The sequence below is a fragment of the Lepidochelys kempii genome, chromosome 3 (genome assembly GCF_965140265.1).
Source record: "Lepidochelys kempii isolate rLepKem1 chromosome 3, rLepKem1.hap2, whole genome shotgun sequence".
Lineage (NCBI taxonomy): Eukaryota > Metazoa > Chordata > Testudines > Cheloniidae > Lepidochelys > Lepidochelys kempii.
In genome coordinates, this window is record NC_133258.1 from 69,356,162 (window position 1) to 69,368,814 (window position 12,653).

The 12,653-nt window shown below is 42.6% G+C and overlaps 1 protein-coding gene across 5 annotated transcripts in view; it reads right to left on the reverse strand.

Annotated features, from left to right (window-relative positions):
- BACH2 (BTB domain and CNC homolog 2) overlaps positions 1–12,653 on the reverse strand; it is a 261,979-nt gene that overhangs the window by 52,101 nt on the left and 197,225 nt on the right. The window lies entirely within an intron of this gene.

Below are 12,653 nucleotides of genomic sequence, written 5' to 3' on the forward strand. Positions count from 1 at the left end.
TTTGCTGAATTCAATGTGCTCCATTTCCTTTCCTGTCACATAAAATGCCATTAATTCCCAACACAACTCAACAAGAAAATCATGCACATAACAACATACAGCTTTGACACAGGAAGAAATTGGTGAACTATACGAACAACCACCAGTGGAGAAATATCAACTAAAGATACCTATAGGAAAGCAGAACGTATACAACATTCTTGTGCTCTCAGAGACCAAAGGGGAGTTAGACATCACCTTTTGTCCATCTGCCATTTTCTCACTGGCTCCAAGCAAGGGAAATGGTAAAATGGAGCAAAGCCAGTAAACTGCTTCTAAGGTAACGAGGAGTCCTTGTGGCACCTTAGAGGCTAAAAAATTTAAAATAAATTTGTTAGCCTCTAAGGTGCGACAAGGACTCCTCGTTATTTTTGCTGATACCGACTAACACAGCTACCACTCTAAAACCTGCTTCTAAGATGATAGTCCTTTCTTTCCCCTTCTTCTCCAACCGAAGCCTGTTCTCTTTGCACGCTCATTTTTCTTGATGCTTCCCCACCGCACTGTTAGATTCTGAATGATATACTCAAGCAGTGTCTTTCCTTGACAGTGTTAGGAAACTCAGTTTGGGTTTTATTAACATAATTTATCATTTCACTACAAATGTCCAATTTTTTATTTAATATTTAGCAAGACAGCCGGAGAGTGACTGAAGAACTAACATGCACAGTGTTGCCAAGCAGACACACAGTGTTGTTATCCTGATATTGGTCTATAATCTGTTAACCTGTATAACTCCATGACACTGTCTCTCAGAAAGGTGCTAAGCTGTTTTCTTCTTCTAAAGGTACCCTTTTGGGTTTAATTTGGAAAGCAATAGCACATTCATTACTGGAGCTGTTAAATTTATGAAAATAAGCTATCTGGGTTCAAGACCACGTACTACAGAGCAGTAATTACGTTAAACCTTGAGTCAAGTCATCATTCCATTTTTGTCGACATATTATCCCGATTAAAGAGACACTGCACCCTTTCAAGTCTAACTGAACAGATTAACAGTGATATATTCTCACTTGAAGGTTCCAAAAAAGGACTGAATAAAAACACTTTGTTTATTCAGGTTCTCAGACCGAGCCCACCATGGTAGTATCTGACCACCAGTGGGGATAGAGACGGAGTAGAAGCCCCTTTGAAGTCAATGGGGACTACTCAGAGCAGTAAGCATATGCTCTGTAGCGTTTGCAAGATCAAGCCCTTTGTTTCAGTGGAGGCTGGTGACATCTGAGAAGAAAGTGGTAAAACGGACATGTGCCTCCAGAGGTCCTTGCAAAAATATTGGCTATTTTGGATAGTATTGATGCAATCTGATGTCCACTAGCCATGCTGTAAGTTTAAGTACAAGCTTGACTGTTTTATGCAAGTTTCTGCATGAGAGGACAAGATCGGCCCCAGGGTGCAAAAGTTTGCCAGGCACTCAGGGAAGGGCCACATCTCAGGCAGCTCTGAAGGAAGGAGGAAAGATCAGATGGAGATGGCAGGGTGTGGGGAAAGGGAGAAGAGCAGGAGATGGATGAAACAAAAAACCAGAGCAAAAAGCAGCAGCTGGCGAGAGAGAGAGGAAGGAATTGTCTAAGATACCTTCTTCTTCCTTCTGTGCTACAAAAACATAGCAAAATAAATAGATGCCCACTACATCAGCTCCTCTTTACACATTTGTCTTCTATAGCTACATCTGCCTTCTCTCTCCTCTTCACCTTTGTTCCTTCACTCCCTCCTCCTCTTTTCTCCTGTGTTTCTTGCTCTCCTGTCTGTACCCATCTGCCTTTTGTTTCTCTGACCCCACCTAAAGAGAATATGTCCCCCCTTTTTTCCTCCCTGGCCCCTTCACCCTAAATTCCAAAGTGGGCTTCATTGCCAGACTGCATCTCCCTTCACACCCTGCCTCTTTCCCTCCACAAACCAATAGCTCTTCTTTCCCTTACCAATTTCACACTGTTTGGGGCAGGGCAGGACAGGGCAAGAAAAATGTGATGCAAAGCAGGAGGCAGGGTAGCAAAGACAGAGCTGCTTTAGAGCAGACTTGCCTACCCTGGTTGGTAGGTTCAAGGGGAGTGGGTGCTTAGGAGGAGACATGCCCCCACCGTGTTTCCTAAATACCACTACTAAATGCACCACTGTTTTCTTAGAGGAGAGTTGTGTCAAGTCTTCAGCATCCCTCTCAAACTTTTCATTTTCCTCTCCCTAAGTCTCAGTCGTTGGTCACATTTGGCAGTCTAAGCAGGATAGGCATTGCTTGTCCTGCACAAGCCACCTGTGTTTACTTTCCCCTCATTAAAAAGAGTTCCTTTGCATTGTTTCATCTGCATATTTACAAAGACGAATGAACTCTCTTCAAATGAATTACTGAAAAAGCCCCTTTGGAATGCAAAATACAGAAAGTGGTACAGGAATCACTGGAGAAGAACTGAAGTTCATTTTAAATCAGTGGACCATGTACAAATGCTGTCTTACAAACAGGATTATTTAATTTAAACCATAGATCTGTCAAGCTTCAAATGGAGCCTGTCATTTCTTGGCTTCATTATAAATCAGGATTATATTACAATTTATGTTAGGTTAAGTCATTGCTTAGATACAAGGCGGCAAAAAAAAAAAATTACACAGCAATCAGTAAATAGAGCAAAGTCATTGCACTGTTCTGAAAGGCAAAAAGTCATCTTGCTATATGAGGATCCAAGCTGTCCTGTACCAAGACTGTTACTAATAAATAAAAGACCTCTGGGAAAAGTGCTGAGCGTACGCTGGGTCTATTTTCAGCTTGCATCAGCAGCTGCTGCCCCTGGGATCACATCTTTACTCATACCCTACACCATATGTAATCACTCCAGTGCTGCAACCAGTAAGATAATGAAAGAGCATGGCATAAATCTATACTTGAGTGGAATGCTAAATGAGAAAAATAACACAAAAAGGGGGGAAATAAACCACATTTTCAAGTCATTAGGAAGAAAGACTTTGACATATGAAGTGTTGCAACCATTAATAGCACTTATCATATAGAGTGGAGACAAAGAGACAAATTAATCAAACTGACAGAACTGGGACATTTTATGCTAATGCGGGCTCCTGGGTTTTAGTGTGTATTCCTCTGTGTCTGGAAAACTGATACCATTACAGGGCAGGAAATTGCATGAACAACATGCAACAGATCATAAAAATTCACACACTGAGCACAAAAACACAGGCAAAAGCACTGTAAAAACAAGGCTAGAGACCCCAACAGAGGAACTACCAACAGCTAATGAATGCAAATAAGTACAGGAATATTTCCCATTCATGCATAACAATTAGACATAGGCTGTGACTCCACAGTCTCAAATACCATAGGTAAAATAAAGCCTGGAGAGCTAACATGCAGATAGCTGGGAGAATAGCTGGCCATGTCAGATTCTAAATTTGTTAGCAGTATTGCAGCCAGCAGTTTAAAGCCACTGGGGAATTAACCTGGCCAAGTGCAATCTCTGCCTAAATCTATTGCCATGTTGTTGTTAAATTTAATTGAATGTATAAAGGGGAGGAATAAAAGCAGAAATAAAAATGGTAGCAGCACCCCTCAACAAAGCAAAAATCCCCACACAAGAAAGCAAATCCAAAAACCACACAATTAGAAAGATGGCAAATAAAAGCATTTTAAAGTCATTCTATTGGGCATGCATAGCCACTTGCTGTCCAAAGCCACAGATGTCTTGTGAAAAGCAGGAAATGGCAAGAACTAAAGGAATGCTGGGAAGGGCAGTGTGTAGTAGAAGATCTTGCCAAGGTTACTTTGTTTGCCATAGAGGCCTCTTAAGGACCTTGAAAAATCACTGTCAAAACCAACCACTAGTGAAGTGTGTAGAGCTAATCATCCACGTAAACATCAAATGACTGATAATTCACTTCATTGTCACCCAAGGCGTTGCTGACTGCAGTCTGTGTTACGATATAGATATTCAGGCCTGTCTGTAAAGGCCTATACTCTAAGAATGTAGGTGTATTCTTATCACTTGGCTAATTATAGAGGTATAAAAGAAAGAATCAAAATCACTGTCTGCTGGTGTAAGGGCCTTCTCTTACTGTGACAGTCTGAGGCCTTGTTCTTAGCTAAGGCCTTTGGCTAAGCAGCAGAGGCAGCCATAAGCTGGGAAGCGAACAGTCACATCCTCACATTCCAAACTAGTCACATTGAAATAAGGTGCTATTGGGCTGTTAGGCACTATCAGGACAGGATTGTATTCCTATCACCTCCAGAGAAAGGGAAGTGCCTAGAAAATGTAAATGGAAACTTAGTTTGATAGCATCCTGTCTGGCAAGAACTCACTTATCAATAGCTGGGATGTGAAATCCTCATTTCTGTATTGTCTTGTCATTATAGTTCCCACTTTGCTATTGTTTGTCTGTATAATCTCTGTCTGGTTCTGTGATTGTTCCTGTCTGCTGTATAATTAATTTTGCTGGGTGTAAACTAATTAAGGTGGTGGGATATAATTGGTTACATAATCATGTTACAATATGTTAGGATTGGTTAGTTAAATTTCAGGAAAATGATTGGTTAAGGTATAGCTAAGCAGAACTCAAGTTTTACTATATAATCTGTAGTCAATGAGGAAGTGAGTGGGTGTGGGTGGGAGGGGGTTGGGCGTGTGGGTGAGGGAGATGGGAACAGGGAATAGGGGTAAGGAAACTGGAATCAAGTTTTGCTAAAAGGGGAAATGGGAACAGGGAATGGGGCTGGGGAAATTGGAATCATGTTTGGCTAAGGGCAGGAATGGGAACAGGGACACAGGTGTAAGGCTCTGTGGTGTCAGAGCTGGGAAGGAGGATACTAAGGAAGGAAACTGTATTCATGCTTCCTGGAAGTTCACCCCAATAAACATCAAATTGCTTGCACCTTTGGATTTTGGGTATTGTTGCTGTCTGTTCATGCGAGAAGTACCAGGGAAGTGAGTGGGTGAAGGAATAAGCCCCCTAAACATCAAATGACTGATAATTCACTTCATTGTCACCCAAGGCGTTGCTGACTGCAGTCTGCTTCTAAAAGGGGGAGGATGCCTAGTTGATAACACATAGGTCTATACAGTACCACCACTCTGAGGTGGAGGAATTAAGGCAATAAATAAAACCAATCGTTAATAAAAAAGCAACTTTAATACATTTGGGGCTGCATAATTTCAAACCCAACCCCTGCTTCCCACCCCATACCATATTTTTATGTGACTGTTGATGCTAGTGTTGTTGAACAGATTTTGAGTACCAGTGTTATGGGCATAAACAGGATGAGAATGTTGAGACCATGCAGTGGGTAGGGACTTGCTGCTTCCCACATGAGCAGTGAAGTACAAATCCTGTATACAGCTCTAGGCTGGGGAGACCTTCCCACACACAGTGGAATAAGTGCAGTTCAATTTCATCAGAGATGGAGGGGAGTTGACCAGAGGGTGCACATACCCTTCATAAAGTGGAGTCCTGCTCATGAGAGCTCTCTAAAGCAATCTCAAACAAAGCACTTTGGGGTTTGCTGAAGATTTCATCTGTGTGACCTGGGCAAATATCAAAGACTGAAAATTTCGTCTAGTTCTTCTGATTGTTTTTTTGTACTAGGCCGAGCACCACGTTGAAGCTCAATAAATAACAAACAGACTACAATGGAGCCTGCTCTGAAGAGGTTAGAATCCAACTAGACAGAACTGTGTACACTACAAGTAAATATACATACACACAAAATATACTTAGATTATGGGTTGAATATGGAATATTTTTTCCTTCTAAAATTTTTAATAAGTAAATTTAAGACAATAATAATATAGAGGCATCTGATTTCTTTAATTCTTTAGGTCTTTGAAGATATCCTGGAAGTGTTCTGCAGACATCCAAGATGCAATCACCTTTTCTTCTTCTCCAATTGCAAGTGAGAGTAGGTCTTTTCTTCTCTCAAATTCTAGTTACAGTGAAATCTGAAAACCTTCCTTAAAAGGAAGAGATTGAGACAGGTGAAGAGACTGAGACCAATTTAACTTTCTGAGAAGAGGGATGAGGTGCAATGATAAGAAATGACTATAAAGTTTTCCCACCTTCTTGGCCAAAGCAACTGCTATCAGGAAAAACAGTTTCAAAGGATCTGAGACCTCATCCCATGTTCAAGAAAACAGAAATCTGCTTTAAAACTAAATTGTTACTCGAATAGCAGATATCTCAGAGTATCTGAGCATAAGACGATGGGATCTAGTCTAAGCCCTTGCAAGCCTGTTGTGAAGAGCACTAATAGCTGCTTAAGAAGTGGAGAGCCAGCCTGTTCTACAGATCTTCTTGGATGAAGTCCAGGATAGTGAGAATATCAGAGGTTCTAGCCAGAATCTCTTTGGCTGTGAACAAGATGAAGACAAAGAAAGAGAATGAGACTGGAACTTCTTGTCTTTGACAGTCCACTTGGCTATCCCCTCACATGCTAGGTCTTCAGTTTGAGGGTTCCTAGATCAGAGTGTAGAAAACCCTGCAAAAGAAGAATTGGAACAAAAATAACTGTCACTCAGTTATTTGTTCAGAATCTTTCACATGAGCAGGTTTAGTGAGAGTGGGGCAGAAAGTCTAGTTTAGATTGGAGCCATACTTGAAGGTAAACACTTCTGCAACCTTTGCAAGCTACTCTTTTTCCTGCTACTGAATGTTCTGATGGGTTTGTATGTGTGAACATGTCCATTTGTAGCATGCCCCATACTCCCCTTCCTTGTCCCCTATTCTTCAGGGACAGCTCCTCTTTTATTCTTCACTTGTTTGGACATTTGTCTAGATATCATTTCTACTCATTGGCCAGTGACTACATAAACTGGGCAAATGAAAGCATGTATCTTCAGTGTTAACAGATGAGAAAGTACAATTGATAGACAGTACCTAGAGTGGACTGCAGAATCTCCATTTCTAGTTTCTTGGGTGTGACAGGCTTATTCAGACATTTTAAATCTAGCATTGGCTTAACATACACAGTCTTCTGCAAACAGACATGTTCCAGGATTAGGAACTGGCTGATTTGGTTGTATGTCCACAAGATTAAACAGCTCATTCAGAAATCCCTTATGTGTGAATGAAGAAGGCCTTACTTAGACGCCACTGGGTGAGATAGGGAAGATAAAGACTAGTTTAATTAAATAGCCAGATTAAACAATCTAAAGGATCTATTTACCTAATGGGGCTCACTCTCAGTCCTTCTGGAAGCTGAAAGTATGCTTTACTCCTCCCTGGATGTGGAAGGGAAGTTGAAAAAGCTGTGAGAAGACAAATTCTGACCTCTCATGAAAGGCCTTTGGCATGAGCCCTGACCTTTGAAAGAACAGGAAATAACTCAGCTTACTCTGTTTTTACTTGATCAGAAGCCTCTGGACTGGAAAATTTTCTCAGAAGAGTGTGGGTGGTGGTAAGGGGACATAGTCCAAGCACTCACAAGGATGTTCTGTTGCTGTCTGTCTTAGATGGAAGGGATGTTTTGTTTTCAATCTTCTTTCAGAGCTGTCCCCGTATAGTCTGGGCCCCTTGCAGACCACAAGTCTAAATTTTAAAAATAGAATTACCTCCCCATATATACTGCCAGAAGCATTGCTGGACAAAACATATCTCCACATTGCTAGCTGCCAGTCTGAGAAAATCCTTGATCAAGTCATCAGGAGCCAACATTTCCAAAACTGATTGTTGAAGTTTCATTTACAAAATTTGCATGGGCACCATATTTACATTTGAACATGAAACAAAGGTCACATGCTTACCCATTTTGTGCATATAAACACTATGGGTCTGTGCATTATTTAGGGAGCCAGTTTTGAAAATTTGGTAATAACAATTCTAAAACAACTAAGCACCAACCAGGGCCTTATGGGCACTTTTAGAAAGCATGGATTTGAAATTGCTCATTGGAGAGCAGAATGGACATCTACTATACCTTCAGCCTTGATAATATTAGAATAGTATAATGGCCATCCTAGCTAGAAGAGTGTATTTCCTGAATCCTACACTGAGCTGTCTTTAGCAAAACACAGAGGGGACCATCAAAATAAATTGGACAACAGGGAAAAAGAGGAGGTACAGACTGACTACCTTGGGGAATACCTGCCAAACCTCTATGCTCTTAGCAGTAAGCTCATAGAATCATACGACTGGAAGGGCCCTCGAGAGGTCTTCTAGTCCAGTCCCCTTCATACACTTCAGTGTTTCTTACTGACTTACAGGTTCTGGTTAACTGTGCTTCAGAGGCATCTCAGATCCTTTGACTAACAAAGAGGATGGATAGAGAGGCAATGCTCTCCTTTGCCTGGTTGTTACAAAGAGCACTAGCCGTAAGGGGTTTTTACCCTAGATGGAGACTGAAGTTTGTGAAGTGTGATATAGATCATTTAATTTATTAAACCTTAATCTCCATGGAATTATCTGCATAAGGGACTACAGAGTTCTGTGAATGAGACAAAGACATCCTACCCTGTTCCTCAGTCTCTGATGAGGAAGATGTTTTCTTGCTAGACAGTGCCTGGTAGGATCAGTAGCTGCTGAAAGAAAATACTGAGGCTAGAGTAAAGCTGATTAGGAACACACCAAGCACAAATTTATCACAACTTGATGCCTACAGTTAGGCCCCTTACTAAAAGTGGGCTGATCTGAAGAGGTGTTGAACACCCACAACCTTCATTTACTTCTATTGCTAATCTCTTTGGCTTTTCGTCCTGTGTTTGTACAGTGCCTAGAACAATGGGGCTCCTGACCATACATGGGACTCCCAGGCACTACTGCAATACAAATGAATAATAAAAACAATTTAAAAAATTAACTTAGATGCTTACAGTTAAGCATCTACATTCTAAAATGTATTCTTAAGAACACAGCTGGATTCAAACAAATCAAGTTTCTTTCTGAACCTGGATTTGACAAAGAATTTGGCAATCCAGGTGTGACCGTTTGGGGAACCTGTATATGGACCAATTATGAATTCTAGTTGATTTTGAAATTGCTGTACCACTGAATGCCTCAGTGGACATGGAATCAGCCATCTGCTATCAGGGCTGGTGTAGGGTGACCAGACAGCAAGTATGAAAAATCGGAACAGGGGGTGGGAGGTAATAGGTGCCTATATAACACAAAGCCCCAAATATCGGGACTGTCCCTGTAGATTGGTTACCCTAGGCTGGTGTCGCATCTCTTCCAGACCAGGGCATGGGTGATGGAAGCTTGCTTTGAATGCAGCAGCAGAGGGATAGGAGGGTGATATGAGTGGGTCCTCTCCACGAGGAGTGTTGTGACAACTGTGCCTACAAATTTATCCCTATTGCGAGCTCAACTGTTAAAAAAAAATATGCGAAAGTTCATAAGATGTTACAATAAACCTGAAAAAAGGTCAAGTTGCTTACAAAGTTGAACACTGTATCAAGTGCAAGAGAACCAGACAATGCAGCTAGATTAGTCTAAACGAAAAAAATCCAAGCTGATATGATTCAACGACTGTGTTGAAATTATACGTGTTAAAAACAGTAGATGTGAACCTGAAGTCAATGAGCTAAAATTGGGAGGTCATATTTTGTGGGGTAAGTATGCAAACAAAGAAAACAGATGGAGGCTTATGGAAAGAGCTTCACCATCACGGCTGCCACTAACACTATCTCCTGGGACCAGGGCCTTCGCCATCCTGATCCTGAGAGGAGTCCTGACTAAACCAGGTTAGATAGAGGGATCTTGATGACATCACTACCACTACCCACACCTAAACACCACCTGGGATGAAACAACACTGGACTTTAACAGCAGAAGCAATGATATGTCCAGCCCATTTCAATTAACGTCTCCTCTTTTCCGCAAAAAGGACAATTATTATCATCTTTGACTGTCAAACAACAGGAGGGTTTTCTTTTTAAAAACTGTCTACAGCTAAAGGAAAAGGGAACAAGGGATACTGTTAAAATGAAACTCTTATATAATATTTTACATTTCAAATGCTTTATCTGTTTTTCCTTCTTTTTTGTATCTTTAATCAAAAGTTAAAAGGATTTTTAATGGTGTGTTTGCCGTAGTACTAAGCAGGTTGAAATCTTTGTATACCTTGTTTTATGCTGTTTAATGCTGGACAGTGACTGGGTTATGTTAGCACCTTTAGCCCATATATTCCATCTAAATTAATACAACTGGAGTGAGGGAGCTACTAAGAGTTGGCGGGGGGTGGGCAGCCAACTCTAAGCTGGGAAGGGGTGGTTCCAGTGGTTTGTCTCTCTCTCGCCGACCAAAAGGGGAAAGCTGCTCCCAGCCTCATCACCCTTTTTCCTTTCTACTCCCCGGCATGGGTGTCAACTTTCCCTGACGCCGGTGGGTGCTTGTGCACCCCCCCAGTCTCGGTCCCAACTCTACCCCTTCCCCAAAGTCCCTGCCCCAACTCCGCCCCCTATTGGACCCCTTCCCCAAATCCCTGCCCTGGCCCCACTTCTTCCCCAAGTGCGCTGCGATCCCCCTCCTCCCCAGCCGTGCAAAAAAGTGGTTTTGCGGCACAAGCGCTGGGAACTAGGGGGAAAAAGCGGGCACATGGCGCGCTCACGGGAGGAGACAGAGCGGAGGTAGAGGCAAGTTGGGCAGGGGGGCGGGGTGGGGAGCTGCTGGTGGGTGCAAAGCACCCACCAATTTTTCCCCATGGGTGCTTCAGACCCAGAGTACCCGTGGAGTCAGTGCCTATGATCCCCAGGCCAGTCCTGTGGGTCCTGCTCTTGCCTCCATGTCTTTTTTACAGAGAATACTGGTTCCCAGAATATGTAGCAGAACAACATGTGGGGGCAGAAACAGATCAAGCCCCACTGTCTCACATCTTCCTCCACCCCTCACAGTTCCACTGCCCCTGGACCAAGGACAATGGAGAGTTGGTAACCTGAATGGTTCCTGTTCAAATGAGAGCACCCTAGAACAATGGGCTGGCTGATGCCTAGGAGATCTAGTTTGATCCAGCTTGTCTGCAGGGATGGGGAGAGGAACTATGGAGGCAGCAGGCGAAAAAGGTCCAGGTCCACAAAGGTACCCAGGCTCCTAACTTCCATTTAAAAATGTAGAAGGGACTCAAAGAGAGAGAGGCACATAACGAAGCAGGCTTTAGGAGGGAGAGGGAACCAGGAACTGTGGGACCAGTCAAAGCTGAAGGAAGCTGACTGCAGAGGTCAGAGAGACACTCTGATTCGGAACAGAAGCCCAGAGCTGGAGAAGTGCATCCCAGCAGAAGGTACCGGGAACCTAGAAAAGGCACAGACCTAAATTCCAAAGAATGCTCAGGAGTGGTGAGGAAATTTAGGCAGGGAATGGCAAAAGGGGTTTCTTATTTTATACGGATTGAAGTCAGGCTAACCAGCCCACAGCTAGGTCATTATGCTTGCCCTTTTTGAATCTTGGCACAACATTAGCACTTTTCCCTGGTCTTCCATTATTAAATATTAACATTAGTGCCAGAGATCTCCTCAGCCAACTCCTTAGGACTCCTGTGTGCAAGTTAACCAGGCCTGATTTAAAAATGATTATCCCTTGTAGATGTTTTTCAACATCCTCCTCAGTTACTAATGGACTAGAGGTACTTCTTCATCCTCTCATGATACGAGTACATCATCCTGTATATCCAATGCACAGCAGAAATACTTATTAAAATTGATAAGACTGATGCAGGAAAGGCAGAAGTATTTCATATTTCCATTTAATAATGAGCCTGTACCATTGCTAGGATTTGTTTTGTTCCTAATATACTTTAAAACAAATCATTTTCATTTGTGAGGATCCATGGCTCCCCAGGCAACCTCCATATCCTAGGTGTCGTACAGGAGCCCATGAGTAACTGGTGGGTTGAGTGGCTACTTGAACTCCAGACCCACCAAAGGTCCCACGCACAGAAGTTCTGAGTCGAGGAGCGCCCGGCCCCACGACTGGTCCAGCTGAGCTATTTTAGTCAGAAGCAGGCACAGGAAGTTGTCTGTGCAACTGGGTGAATTCTAGGCTGGCTGATACACTGGACCCTGCCTTCTCACCTGACTCCTGAGCCCTGCTTTCCCAACTTATCTCTGATTCCGGCTTCCCTATCTTGCTCCTGGTTCCTGCTTTCCTGCTTTCCTGACCTGTTCCTGGTTCTTGCCTGACTCTTGGTTTGCCTCCCAACTCCAACTCTGACCCTTGGCATGACTCCTGACTCTGACTCAGGCTCTGACTCTTGGCTTGGGTTACTAATTTCCTATGCTGTCTCTTGCTCCAATCACTAGATATGATTGCTCAAGCCCCAGTCATGATATTATTGTCCTTAGCCTGGCCAGCCATGCATTTTTCCCTAATGACCTTCACTTCCCTTATCAATTTTCCACACTTTGTAACTTCCAATTGATATTGATTGCTATCTATTTTGCCTTTTTCCCATTTGTTATATGTTGCTTTTTTATTCTAACTGTGGCCTTCACATTGCCACTGAACCAGGACGGGGCTTTTACCCACACTTGTCCTCTTTCTTGATTGTAGAATTGTATCTTTTTGGTAAGCTTGTAAAAACTCTAATTTTTGTTCCCCTTTTCCATCTAACTTAGTCCATCCCTATGACGTAACACATAAGTTTCCTCAGATTTGGGAAATTAACCCTTTTGAAGCACAAACCACTTATATAT